This window comes from Balaenoptera acutorostrata, chromosome 15 (assembly GCF_949987535.1).
Source record: "Balaenoptera acutorostrata chromosome 15, mBalAcu1.1, whole genome shotgun sequence".
In the NCBI taxonomy this organism is placed as follows: Eukaryota; Metazoa; Chordata; class Mammalia; order Artiodactyla; family Balaenopteridae; genus Balaenoptera; species Balaenoptera acutorostrata.
In genome coordinates, this window is record NC_080078.1 from 41,981,403 (window position 1) to 41,996,569 (window position 15,167).

General features: G+C 44.9%; 1 protein-coding gene across 1 annotated transcript in view; it reads left to right on the top strand.

Annotated features, from left to right (window-relative positions):
- SLC24A3 (solute carrier family 24 member 3) overlaps nucleotides 1-15,167 on the top strand; it is a 473,993-nt gene that overhangs the window by 324,550 nt on the left and 134,276 nt on the right. The window lies entirely within an intron of this gene.

The window sequence follows — 15,167 nt, forward strand, 5'->3', positions numbered from 1 at the left end:
GCCACTTACTAAACATCTACCAGATCATCACTGTGTCCATGTACTGGCATCACCACCTCAAACTCAACAGCCATCCCCAAAACCACCTGCCCACTTCCATTTTTCTTAAAGATGGGTTTCTTCCCCAAAAAAGTTAGACCTAAATTGAATGTTTCAAAACATAATCCTATTGTTGAAAAAGTTTAACAGTTCTTAGCAGTAACATCCCCGCTTTTTTTTTTTTCTAAATAAGAGCGTGCATTTTATTTTATTTATTTATTTTTTTTATAGCTACTTTATTTATTTATTTATTTATTTATTTTTGGCTGTGTTGGGTCTTCGGTTCGTGTGAGGGCTTTCTCTAGTTGCGGCAAGCGGGGGCCACTCTTCATCGCGGTGCGGGGACCGCTCTTCATCGCGGTGCGCGGGCCTTTCACTATCGCGGCCCCTCCCGTTGCGGGACACAGGCCCCAGACGTGCAGGCTCAGTAGTTGTGGCTCACGGGCCCAGCTGCTCCGTGGCATGTGGGATCTTCCCAGACCAGGGCTTGAACCCGTGTCCCCTGCATTAGCAGGCAGATTCTCAACCACTGCGCCACCAGGGAAGCCCACATCCCCGCTTTTTGAACGAAGACATAAGCAGAATAAATGTGTCTGTATATGTATGTATGCATGTACATATGTATTTAGATGTGTATATAAAACAGGGAAAAACAGGTCGTGCTTGACTGAAGCATAACATAAGGTAGCAGATGGGTCGGGGGAGACCTGAGGAGGGAGCTTCCCGTGCTTACCATGTCCTCATTTCAGTTTCCTCGAAGAAACAACAGACTCTCTGGGTCACATTTTGAGAAATGTGGAACTGCTTATTTTTTTGATCACCTTTATTGAGGTATAATTTGCATACTAAAAATCACCATTTTTAAAACTTTTTATTTAAAAATAACTTTAGACTTACAGAAAAAGCTGCAAACATAGCACAGAGAATTCCCACATACGTTTCACCTAGCTTTCCCTAATGGTAACATCTCCTATAGCCAGAATACAGTTATCAAAACCAGGAAACTAACACTGGTATGGTACTAATAACTAACTACAGAACTTATTCAAATTTTACCAGCTTTTCGTTTTCTAGTCCAACCCAAGACCCCACGTTGCATTTAGTTGTATGTCTCTTTAGTTGCTTTCAATCCATGACACATCCTTAGTCTTTCTTCATGACCTAATTTTGAAGAGTCCTAATTTTGAAGAGTCCAGGCCAGTTTGAGTTTGTGTCCTGTTTTCTCATGATTTGATTGAGGTTATACCTGTTCAGATGAAATACCCCTGTGACCTGGTGCTCTTTTCAGCATGTCCCGTGGTGGGGGAGTGGGGGTGACGTTGGTATGTTTTACTACTGGTGATGTAACCTTCATCACTTAATGCTTTTGAGATCCATGCATGTAGTCATGTGTATGGGTTGTATACAGAGGGAGTTTATCCCATGTTATTGCCAGGTAGAATCCCATTGTACAGATGTACCACCATTTTTATCCAACCACATCTGGGTTGTTTCCAGATTAGGGTTCTTATGAAGAAAGCTGCTATGAACAACCATGTACAAGAGTTAGTGTCTACGGATGGTCTCATTTCTCTTGGGTAAATACCTGGATGTGGTATGTAAGTGTATGTTTATCTTTTAACCTTTTACCGACATGCGTGTACCTTTTTGTATTCGCACCAGCGATGTATGAGAGTTCCTGTAGCTCCACCTTCCCACCAACACTCGATACTGTTGGTCTTTTTAATTTCAACCATTCTAGTGAGTGTGTAGAGGTATCTCATTGTGGTATTTACTTGCATTTCCCTAATGACTATTAATGTTGAGCATCTTTTTTTTTTAATTTTATGAAATTAAAGAGTTGTTATTATTTTTTTATAAATTTATTTTATTTATTTTTTGGCTGCATTGGGTCTTTGTTGCTGTGCACGGGCTTTCTCTAGTTGCGGCGAGCAGGGGCTACTCTTCGTTGCAGTGCGTGGGCTTCTCATTGCAGTGGCTTCTCTTGTCGTGGAGCATGGGCTTTAGGCGCATGGGCTTCAGTAGTTGTGGCACAGGGGATCAGTAGTTGTAGCTCGCGGACTCTAGAGCACAGGCTCAGTAGTCGTGGCACACAGGCTTAGTTGCTCTGCGGCATGTGGGATCTTCCCGGACCAGGGCTCGAACTCATGTACCCTGCATTGGCAGGCAGATTCTTAACCACTGCGCCACCAGGGAAGTCCTGTTGAGCATCTTTTAATGAGCTTATTTCTCATTCATTTATGTTCTTTAAGTGTCTGCTCGAATATTTTACATGTTTTTAATTGTGTTAATTAAATTAATTGTTTGTCTCCTTATTTTTGAGTTCTAAGTGTTCTTTATATATGTTGAATACAAGTACTTTATAAATATATATTTTGCAACTTTTTTCCCAGTCTGTGGCCTTCCTTTTCATTTTCTTAACAGTGTCTTTGAAGAGCAAAGTTTTGTTGTTTTTTTTAAATTTTATTTTGATGTAGTCCATTTTATCGATATTTTTCTTTCCTGATTTTCCTTAAAAGTTTAGTGTTCTATCTAATAAATTTTTGTGTAACCCAGGGTCCCAAAGTTTTCTTCTATATTGTCGTCTTGAATGAGTTCCAAGTGGCAGTATAGCTTCTGGTGTTTTTTTTTTTTTCTTTCAGTTTCTCTGCCTACTTCCTTAACTCTTAATTTAGAAGCCAGTCCTCTTCCAATAGTTGAGTGCATGAAGAATCATGAATTTGGCCAGTGAAGGAGTGCTTGTAATAATCGTGGCATATTTGATTCTTTTGCTCCATAAATGCTCATGGGTTGGTTCAGTGGGGCACCTGCTACTCACACTCTTAGTCTGGATGCTCCCAGAACAAACCCGGAGGCAAGGACTAGGCTGAAGACTGTGGTGTACTGGTAGACATTTAACAATTGGCTCTCCTGGGGAAAAAAAGCCGTGACTTGTAGCATTTGCTCATTTCCATGGTGTAAATACCTACACCATGACCAATTTTAAGCTACCAATACATCAGTGAACTTACAACACTGCTGAAAGTTTAATAACTGGCCCTTGTGAGCTGACACGAGCCTGCTCCAGCACACCGCCGGCTGCAGGAAGTTTATTTGAGGTGAAGCCCTGGAAGCAGAAGCGAGGGAGTGGAGGTGGGGAGACAAGACAGGGAAAGGAGGGGAGCCAAGCAAGGGGGTATGAAAGAGCTGGTTAACACTGTGAGCAGCTGGGCTCAATCCCACTGTGGATCTTGGGGGAGCGGTGTAGACCCGACTCAGAATTGTCCGGTTGGGGCTGAGCAGGCTGTGAGTGGGTGTGGTGACCCCTACTCCTGTCTCTCTCTTGTTGATGGTTGTGCCCTTGTTATCCTGGGCACCTTCAGGCAGCTCTGCCCGTGGGCTGAAGAGAGCTCTCTAGCACTGGAGGTGGCGTCAGGCAGAAATGCACGGAGCCAATGGCCCCAGGTGAGGTAGGAAGCCATCCTGGGTAGGAAGCTGCCAGGGTGTCTTAAGTTTTCCAAGGGGCATCAGCAGCATCTGTTCCACGTACCACACGCTTCTTTACACACTGGATTACCACTAGTAAGCAACCCCCTGGGTCCCTCTAGGTCCACGGTTAAAGGCGCGTTGTTTGGTGCAAACTGGCTGATAAAGTACAACGGAGAAGAGCTGCTTTCCGCGTCCGTTAGGTAATGCTTTCTCTATCAGCTCCTATCAGTGGATTCAAAGTCCCCACCTGACCAGACCCAGGGACACTGGCATTCCCTACAGGAGCCATGACGTTTATTTTTTCTTCCTTTCAATTAGTAGATTTTGTTTTCTTCAAAGAAAGGGCAAGGGAAAATTACTTCTTTGTCAGTTCTTAAAAAGACAGGTAATGGAAGTATGAAGAATAGAATACAATCAAATAATTCCCTCATCCAGGGCACTTAATAACTGGAATTATATATGGGGTGGGTGTGGGGATGTTTTAACAACCAGAACACAAGTCATATTCAAATATTTTCTTATGTCCAAAATGCTTCACTTGTGGTAAGATCTTGAGCTTGGGAAAGCCGTCTGCATTCCTGAGGCTGTCCCACTGACCTTGCCTTGTTGGCTGTCTGACCTAACGTTTCTGTGGTTTTCTCTGTAGATCAGAGACAATCTTATCATGACAAATAATAAGATATTTTCTTAAATGCAAAAGTCCCGTGTTTCTTGGGGCAAGAGGAAGTTGTTTGTGGCTCTGTCTTCTCTGCCGGGGAAGCTTCCCACAGACGGGGAACAGATGGGCCTAGATTTCGACACCATCTGCTTTTCAGTTGTAATTAACATCGGATCCAGGGGTGGGTTGGATTTTACCATTGCGTTGGCCATCCCCGTTGACCACTGGGGAATCCTAAATCACGTGTTTGTTGGAATATGAAACTTGGGTTGGGTTTCCGTGGATAGGCAGCAGCTCTTATGAGAGGAGGAAGGAAAAGGAAACCCTTCCTGAGTGCCTGCTTGCATTTAAGTGGCCCCCAGATACAGTTGAAGAGAGGAAGATGCCTGCTCATCTTGCCTTGTGTCTGTGTAAAGAACAAAGTGTGAATGATTTCCTGAGTCCCTTTCAGTTCAGTTGGTTCCACTTTTCTTACAAGTTAATTGAAATAATCATGACCCTGGCAACAGTAATATTATCCAGCATTTACTGAAGGCTTGCAACATTCCAGCTACGATGCTATGAATTTTGCATGCATTATCTAGTTTCAAAACAACCAGATGAGGGTAGGTACTGTTATCTTTCCCATTAAAGACAAGGAAAACTGAAACCTTAATGAAATTGAGATACTCACCTTGGGTCACACAGCTGAGATATGGACCAGGCTGTCTGATTCCTGCCTCATAACCACGGTTCATCACAGCCTCCACCAACTTCTTTACACCGAGGGAGAGTAGGAGCAACCGGCCGGCAGCTTTCTTCCATTCCTGCTTTGTAGGTTCCAGGAGAGAATGCAAAAACTCAAAGCTGCCACTGTTCTCCAGTCCCTTTATAACCTCAGGGGAATTTCTCTCTCTTGTACTTCAGCGTGCTTTACCCCCATGCCTTGGGTTTTTAGTTGCAACTCTGCATCTTGCTTTTTCTGAGCCCTGGGGGAGGTGAGTGAAAACATGATTAAATTTTACTTCTCTGCCTTGAAGCCCCAGCTCCTAACGTTGGTGTCAGCATCTACAAACTGCAGCAAAAGTCGGTCCCCTTCACATTATCAGTGGTATTGTTCCTCCAGCAATGGGGAGGATTTTTAGTAGAACATCTGAGAGCATCTCTGTTTTGAGCCCTGATGCTTTCTAAGGGCACACCACATGAATAGAACACAAGAAGCACACCCAAGACCAGCAGTCACTCGTGCTGTGGTCCAGGTACAAAGGATTCCTTGGAATACCCTGAACATCAGCCCAGGGGAAGGACCCTCTGTGCCCCGCTAAGCTAATTGTCTGGCAAGAGAGGTTTTGAACCTCCTAGATAAAAGTCCATAGTAATCACCTGGGAGTGATTTTAGTGGATTGTCATTGAAGTGTGAAACTGAAGTACTGTAATATGAAGCTTTGGTCCGGCTTCGTTAACTGCACTAGATCTTAAGCAATAAAACGAAGGTCAGAGTTTAAGCCCCACTTAGACACACGGCCCCAGACTGGACCCCTACCCACAGCCATCCAGCCAGTTGGCGCTTTATACCAATCACAAGCGGGACGACCCAGGGTCACCCTCCACCACTAATGGGAAATCTCCTTCCACTCCCGGAGCACATGATCCTGGGTCAGTTCTGATAAGAGGACACAGTAAAGACACGAAGTTAAGGAAGTGGTTCCAACCTGGCCCATCACCATGGCTTTCAACTGGGTGCCCAAAGCTAGATTGTGGGGTGGCCATCTGAGCACCTTCTCAAGTCACTGACCTACCAAGAGCACTAAAACAAGAAAGGTGGTGCGCTTAACTCAGGTTCCCGCACAACGCAATTGAAGACAAATAAGTTGATTCCCTCCACCTGAAGCAGACAGCCACCTATAATAGAAATAAAACAGATCTTCCTGCTTTTTGCTACTGCCAGCCTATTTCTATCACATGTACTTTGTAAGCACTCACATCATCCCACCAACTGAAATTTTATTTTTTTAAAAATTTTAGTGAAGTATAGTTGATTTACAACGTTGTGTTAATTTGCTGTATGGCAAAGTGATTCAGTTATACATATATATTGATATATTCTTTTTTTAATATTCTTTTCTATTATGGTTTATCCCAGGATATTGAATATAGTTCCCTGTGCTATGCAGTAGGACCTTGTTGTTTATCCATCCTATATATAATACTTTGTATCTGCTAATCCCGAACTCCCAATCCATCCCTGCCCCACCACAGTTCTTCCTTGGCAACCACAAGTCTTTTCTCTACATCTGTGAGTCTGTTTCTGTTTCATAGATAAGTTCATTTGTATCATATTTTAGATTCCACATATAAATGGTATCATATGATATTTGTCTTTCTCTTTCTGACTTATCTTCTCTTAGTATGATCATCTCTAGGTCCAACCATGTTTGCTGCAAATGGCATTATTTCGTTCTCTTTTATGGCTGAGTAGTATTCCATTGTATATATGTACCATATCTTCTTTATCCATTCATCTGTCAATGGACATTTAGGTTGTATCCATGTTTTGGCTGTTATAAATAGTGTCACCAGCTGAAATTTTAAAGTTGAACAATGCATAATGTGTTTTACTACCTAAATATTAGATATCAAAACTTTGAATTTACCAACAAGAAGTTGCCTACTTAAGAGTAATCCTTTTGCAAAAGAAACTTGAAAAAGGATAGCAATTACAGAAAAAATGGGGGGAAGATTTTGCAGAATATTGACTATGCCTGAACCAGTGGAAATGCATTAGTAAGAGGCTTGATTTCTATACACATTTTTTTATTAATGGAAGATGAGTTTCTCCTCCCCTCTCCACTAAATAAATGTTGAGTAAATATTTAAAGAGCATGGGTTTGAAGAGGCGCCAGATGATGATCCCGCCTGAAGCACCCGTGTCTTGGGCCAACTCTGTTTTTGGAAGTCCTGGTTCCCTGCCCGGGATTCGCCTGCCATCCACTGTTTGATGTTATCTGGCAGCTGTGGTGCCCACAAGTTCCCAAGACTGTGTTTGGACAGAGAATAACAAAAAAATGACAGAAAGGCAAGAATGCAAATATCTTGATAACTTTAACCAGCCTGGTATCTTTCAAAGGCTCCGCATTGCACAATAAGCTTAGCTCTGACTCTGGCATGGAAATTCCTGCTGTATTGTGGTTTGCCTCGGAAAGGCTCGGCTTGGGTTACTAATAAAAGCTTTAAGGCAAGAAACAGGTTTCTCACCAACCTTGAAGTGAAGAGTTCCAGCATCTTGCAGTTAGTTGAGTAAATGTTGGAATTTCAAAGTCCTCCAGAAAAGTTAAATTCTCTATTTTTTACAATATATCCTCAAGGTAGAGGTCATTATCATTTTCTCAACGAGCCTGAAGAAGAAGAGGCCAGTGCTGGCAAACAAACCTACTGTTAGCCCATGTCACATGGGGTTTTCAGAACTCCCAGAGTATGTCACAAGGGTTTAGTGGCGATGGAAGAGGGGGGAGTTGCATGGAGAAGTAGGAGAGGCAGAAAGGGAAGAAATAACTCAAGGAAGCATGAGAGGTCTTGAGAAATCTTCAATCCAGTGAGCATCCCGAACATTCAGACCACATCTCTTCTCTTGCTGCTGAAAGCAATTTGGGTTCAAACCATGACTGGCTTGGGTTGGAGTCATACAAATGGGGTTGAAGTCCAATTTCTGTTTTGTATTGGTGCTGTGACCTTGGGCATATATTCTGTCTGCCTCAATTTCCTGTCTGAAAGGTGGGGATAACAACAGTACCTACCTCATGGGCTAGTTGAGAGGATTAAGTTTTAAAGCAGTTCTGTGCTTAGTCATATGATCAGTATGCTCAGTGGTCATGTGCTCAATGGTCAATATTCAAAAACTGTTAGCCGTCATCATCATCAGCATCATTATCATGGTCCTCATCATCATTACATCACAATCACTATCATCATCATCATCATCCTCCCCATCACCATCACCGTCATCATCATCATCACCATTCCCACCACCACCACCATCATCATCATCACTGTCATCATCATCATCACCATCCCCACCACTACCACTACCACCACCACCACCATCACCACCATCATCGCCATCCTCCCCATCACCATCATCATCATCATCACCATCCCCACCATCACCGTCATCATCACCATCCTCACCACCAGCACCACCACCACCACCATCATCATCACCATCCACCCCGTCACCATCACCATCATCATCATCATCACCATCCTCACCACCACCACCATCATCATCATCATCACCATCCTCACCACCACCACCACCATCATCATCACCATCCTCCCCATCACCCTCACTGTCACCATCATCATCATCCACCCCATCACCACCACCATCATCATCACCATCACCATCTTCTTCATTGTCCCCATCATCATCCCATCACCATCACTGTCATCACCATCAACATCATCACCATAACAACCACCATCACACCTTCAAAACCACTTTCATCATCACCATCATCATAAGGTTTTTCCAGTAGAGTCAACAGTGATTCCTGATCATCACAGATAGTCTGTACCTGTGCATCCAAATATCTCAGCATAGAGTACAGGAGCCTCTCCAAACTGACATTTGCCTATTTCTGCAGCCTCATCTGTCTCTGCTTCCTCACTCACAATCTGCACTCCAGCCATAGTAAATAATCTGTAGTTTTCAGCACAAACCATGATAATTTATGACACCATGTTTTATTCATCCTGTTCCCTTGCCTAGTCAATTCTGTCCTGGTTTCTTTGCTTGTCTAACTCATGTTCGTCTTCTCAGACATGATATAAGCACCAACTCCTCCAGATAGTCTTACCACACCCTTTCGCTCACTCTCTGAAACCTAGGTTCCGTATCCTTACTTTAAGCTCACAGAGAATCCAGTGAAGAGCTCTGTTTTTAGCTTTAATACCAAATACTGTGCTTAGGGACTTGCCTGGTGGCTCAGTGGTTAAGAATTTACTTGCCAATGCAGGGGACATGGCTTCGATGCCTGGTCCCAGAAGATCCCACATGCCGTGGAGCAACTAAGCCTGTGCTCCACAGCTACTGATCTTGTGCTCTAGAGCCCGAGAGCCACAGCTACTGAGCCTACGTGCCACAACTACTGAAGCCCACGCAGCTAGAGCCCGTGCTCCACAACAAGAGAAGCCATCGCAATGAAAAGCCCACGCACTGCAACGAAGGGTACCCCCTGCTCACTGCAACTACAGAAAGCCCGTGTGCAGCAACAAAGACCAAACGCAGCCAAAAAAATAAAATTTAAAAAATAAAATAAAATAAATTTATTTTAAAAATGCTATGCTTACATATTTAGCAGACATGTTGGTGTTCCATTTTCCTGGTCAAAGAATTGGGCAGTTGGACCTGACCTGACATCACAGTGCTGACGGTTGACAGGTTTCGTGTGGTTGGCTGAGTGCTTTACAATTGTTGAATTAAACCATTCTTTCAGGAAGTATTTATTGAGCACATACTATGTGCTAGCCCTGTTCTGGGCACTAGGGATACATCAGAGGGCAAGACAGACAAAGACCCCTGTCCTTGTGGAGCTCACATTCTAAGGAAGGAGACATACAATAAAATAAGCATCATAATAGGAATTGTCTGGTGTGCTAGCAGATAATCTGGGTAATGGAAAAAAAGAGAAGGTGGAGCAGGGTCAGAAGTAGGAGAGGGGAAGGGGGGGTGCAGGAGAGGCACACTGAAGGGTCAGTGGGCTCCACAAGGGTGAGGTTTGAGCAAAGGCTGAAGGAAACTAGGGACGGAGCCATGTGGACGGCTGCGGAGAGAGTGGGGCAGGCAGAGAGAACAGCCAGTGCAAGGGCCCGGAGGCAGAGCCAGCCGAGCTCATTCAGGGAACAGCCAGGAGACCTGTGTGCCTGGAGCAGAATCCGCAAAGGGAGAGTAGGGGCAGCAGAGCATCTGTACTCATTACTCAACATCAAGAGATGTTACCTGAGTCCAGATGTGCAGCTTCTCTCTTGGAAGATCAGAAGCTCTGGCCATACTAAGCACATATTCTCATGCAACGTTGGTCAGGGCAGAGCACAGCCTGCCCAGCTGAGATGGGCGTCCACTGTCCAGTGAGCCACAGACCCTGCCCCATCCACGTGTCTCATCTCCACACCCTGCGGGCCCCTGTGGGCAGCTGAGGCCGTGGTGCTGGGCAGCAGCCTCTGGCAAGGATGCCCAAACCCGCCACCAACTCCCTGCCCTCAGCCCTGCCTTGACTGTCCTCCTTTCCCTCTGCCCTGATCTGTGCCTGTTCCGTGTAAGCCCAGTGAAGACTTCTGCTAGGCAATACTCTGAAAAGGAAGGAAGCCCACATAGATGAAAGGGAGTTTTCATTCCTGATTCTGCAAAGGAGACTCTTCCTTTGAAAAGAATGAATGGACTTCTTGAAATGTGTGCACGTGCTTGTGGGGAGGGTTGCCGGGGGACCCGGGAAGCATTGCTCTCGCTCTGTCATACTTGTCTCCTGTCCTGACAGCAGGGCTTCAGGGGGATTTTATTTACTTTTTCAAAAATGAACTTATTAACCAAACCCAAAACTGTGTCTTGATCACACCACCTCACACCCAGTAGGATGGCTACTATGAAAAAAAAAAAACCCAAAAAACAGAAAATAACAAGTGTTGGTGAAGACGTGGAGAAATTGGAACCCTGTACACAGTTGGTGGGGATGTAAAATGGTGCAGCCACTATGGAACATAGTATGGCAGTTCCTCAAAAAATAGAACATAGAATCACCACATGATCCAGCAATTCCACTCCTGGGTATCTACCCCCAAAGCATTGCAAGCAGGGACTCAAACAGATATGTTCAACATATGTTCAACAGATATGTTCAACATATGTTCAACAGATATGTTCAGATATGTTCAACATATGTTCAACAGATATGTTCAGATATGTTCAACATATGTTCAACATGTACACCATGTTCTTAGCATCATTATTCACAACAGCCACGAAGGCGGAAGCCACCCAAATGTCCAGTGACAGATGAATAGATAAACAGAACGTGTGTATCCGTACAAGGGGCTATTACTCAGCCTTGAAAAGGTAGGACATTCTGACACCTGCTACAACATGTATGAATCTTGAAGACATTATGCTGAGTGAAATAAGCCAGCCACAAAGGGACAAATACTGTAAGATTCCCCTTATATGAGGTCCCTAGGGTATTCACATTCATGGAAACACGAGGGATACTTTCTACGAAAGTAGAAAGGTGGTTGCTGGGGCTGGGTTGAGGGGGAATGGGGAGTTAGTGTTTAATGGAGACAGTTTCAGTTTGGGAGGATGAAAAAGATCTGGAGAGGGTGGTGGTGATGGTGGGACAGCAATGTGCACGCAATTAATGCCATGGAACTATACACTTAAAAATGGTTAAAATGGTAAAGATTGTGTTGTGCATGCTTACCACAATAAAAAATTAAAATGAAATTTTTAAAAATCAAAAAATATATTGAGAGATATAGGTATCTCTTTATAATATATATCTATACATATCCATATCTTTGTGTCTATATCTATCTATCTATATATATAGACAGAGAGAGGGAGAAGCATGTACTAGAGAGGTAGGTCGCTGGGTTCACATCTTGCCTCTGCCACCTAGTAGCTGTGTGACCTGAGCCAAGTTAATGAACTTGGTCCCCTCTGCGAGGAGGCAGGATTAACCCAGTGCCCCGTCCTGCAGCCATTGTTGTGAGGGTCATTGGAGCATGTGTGTGCCTGGCCCCCAGGGAGTCCCTGTAAGGCCCACGTGGACATCAGCCCAGCCACAGAAACCTGTCCCCAGACCCTGCCTTTAGTGGATATTGAGGGGAAATGGCAGTTATCACCCCCACTCCCTTGAGAAACTGACAACCAAGTGAAATAAATGAGGTCCTCAGGGACTCTGGAGCCACTCTCAGAGTGGACCCTGTGCGAGAGGCATCTGGGGTGGGAGGAAGAGAGAAGAGAGAGAAAAAAGGAAAAGGACATTTCTCCAGAGTAGGCAGATCTCATTCCCAAGGCTCCAAAACAGTGACCCCAGTTGTGCTGACCTCCGAGAACACCGTCAGCCATGGGCTTCATCTGGGCATCGTGAGAGGCTTCAAGTAACATAGTTACAGGGTTTATGCCAATGAGCAGGTATATTAACATATACTCACTTCCTTCAGCGTTGGAGTCCCTGCGAGAGAATCCTCTTCAGGTGGAAATGGTTCCAAAGACCTTCGGATGCCAACTACAGAAGGACTAGGGGTGGGACTAAGGGGGAGTGTTCCCATGTTCTGTTGGTCTCAGCTTTGAGAGCGATGCCCTGGCTGGGTACACACTCACCTGGGCCGGACCGCTAGTGCCGGCTCCCATGGATGTTTCCCCAGCAGGAGCCAGTGTTGAGGCTGGGCTTGCCCTCCTGGTTCTATCACAATTGCAGGACACACCTCAGCAACAATCCGCAGGGAAATTTGAAAAGACAAGGTTTATTACTCACAGATCCTGGGGGGTACACGGCATGTCCGGGGCCACACAGTGACGTCACGGGGAGGGGTTGGGGGGAGAGAGAGAGAACAGTCTTGAGGTTCTGCCTTTATTGAGGTCAAGGATGGGGTGTCTAGGGTTGCTCTGGGTCGCTCTTTATTGGTGAATTTAAAACATAAGAGCAGGAATTATGGTGCAGGTAGGGAAAATCAAGGTCACTCAAGTAGTCGCTTATCTGCGTCACCCAGGATTTCTGAAAAGGGAACTCCCAGGGTGGGGTCACCTGTCTCCTCATCTAGTTGTATAGCTGGCGATGTGTTTACTGAGGTGGATGCCTTTGGAATGGATGCCAAACGGGGGCATCCATTAGGGGATCAAAGCCTAATGTTGGGCACTTATATTACAACCAGAAAAGCTCATGGCCAGGCACTTACACTACTGTCCCCACTAGACTTTGGGAAGACAGTTGTGTCTGAGAGTGGTCCAGCTTGATTTCATACTGCATTTCATTCCTTCCACAATCTTCCTTAACCCACTTCCCTCTTGTTTTAATTCGGGCTGTCCTAGAAGCAGACCCTGAGACAAGCGTTAGAATTCAGTAGTTAGGGACTTCCCTGGTGGTCCAGTGGCTAAGACTCCGTGCTCCCAATGCAGGGGACCCAGGTTCAGTCTCTGGTCAGGGAACTAGATCCCACATGCTGCAACTAAGAGTTTGCATGCTGCAGCTAACACCTGGTGCAGCCAAATAAATATTAAAAAAAAAAAAAGAAAGAATTCAGAGGTCACTTGGAGTGCAGGAAGTAAGACAGAGAAGGGACAATTGCCAATAAAAGGTGAGCGATGGAGCTTACAACACTATGGGTACCTGAAGCTTAATTCACCTGTGGGAACCCAGGCAGACAGCGTGGAGGGACCCCACCCAGGGGGCGAGGGAGCTGGGACTGATGCACCAACTCCCATCGGTCAAGTCTTCAAGGAAATTGAGGCAGATTCTGACCATTGAAAGGCAGTAGAGTTCTCTAAATTAATAACACCTGAATAATATGGCAGGCGCAGGGGGCACCCCTAGCCATCTGCTACCTTCCTCTTCCCTGCAGCCCTCGCCCCCAGATCCTCCTGGTCAGAACCCAAGTCTGGCTTGAGGCTGTATTTCTCTCTGTAGTCACCAGGACAGTGAGCACTTTCAGAACGAAGGCCGTGGTGGTAGCAGAGACAGAGAATGGGCATGTGAGTCAGTCCTGCCGTAACATCATGGGGCCACTGGGCACCAAGCTTGTCAGGGGGGAGAATGATTTTTAAAGAAATAACTTTTTTACCAAGTTTAATCACATATGATCACTTGAAGCTATGAAAAAGACAGAGAAGGAAAAAAGGTAGATTTTTTTGGTTATTATTCTAACCGTATTCCCTGGGAGATTTAGAACAATTTCCACCAAGGCCAGAGTTCTATAGATCTTCCCTGGAAATTGCTTCTTCAGCACCACCTTCACTGAAATTAAAGACAGAACAACACGAGTGCAGATGATGTAGTACAAGGAAATTGTCTGTGAAAAATCTCTGACTGTAGATGCCACATAAAAAGGCGGGGTTAATATCATGCTGTTGGGATACATTTGCCCTCACAGTATGGAAGTCCTTATGTGTATCGACATTTCAGCTAGAGCCTGTTCACCTCCATTAAGCCACAGGCCATGACGATTTCCTGTTACCTTAGGTATTTTTCAGTTTAACCATTGTCACCAAAGTTTTCTAGTTTTATTAGTCCCAAGCAACCTTTAAAATTGCCTGATGAGATAGAATTTATCTTTCAAAATCCCGGTTCAGTAACCACTTTCTCTGTGAAGCCTTCTCTGACCTCCTTCTCCTGTGCCAAGCAGAATGAATCTTCTCTGCCCTGTATTGGTTAGGGAGGCACATGGCTGCAAGTACAGAAACCCCAACTAATGGTGACTGAGGCAAATAGGGGATTCATTTTCTCACAGAGTAAGAAGTACGGAGGGAAGTGGTTTCTGGCATTAGATCAGCTGGTGAATGGCGTCCTCAGGGCTCTGTTCCCCTTAACATGTTGGTATGTATTGTCATGCGTATTGTCTCATGGTCACATAATGGCTGCTGGCATTCCAGACATCACATCCGAGTTCAAGGCAGGAAGAAAGGGTGACTTTAGTTGAATCTGTCCCTTATTCTCATTGCCCAAAATTGTGTCACATGACCATGGCTAGTACCAGGGAGGCTAGAAAAGCTGAGTATATTGTCATTCAAAGCAACAAGAAAGTTTGATTTCTTGGAGGTTACTTCTCGTTATTATTGTTTTCACTCTGGCTCTTTTTATCACCTTGGCTGTAGCTGTTACCTGTTGCCACAATAATGCTGTGTAACAAATGGCCTCAAAGCCTCAGTGACATACAACAATAAACATTTATTTAGCTCATGGGTGTTTGGGGTTCAGCAGAACTGGGTTGAGCTTGGCCGGGCTCAGCAGGGCTCGCCCGTGTCTGAGGCCGAGCT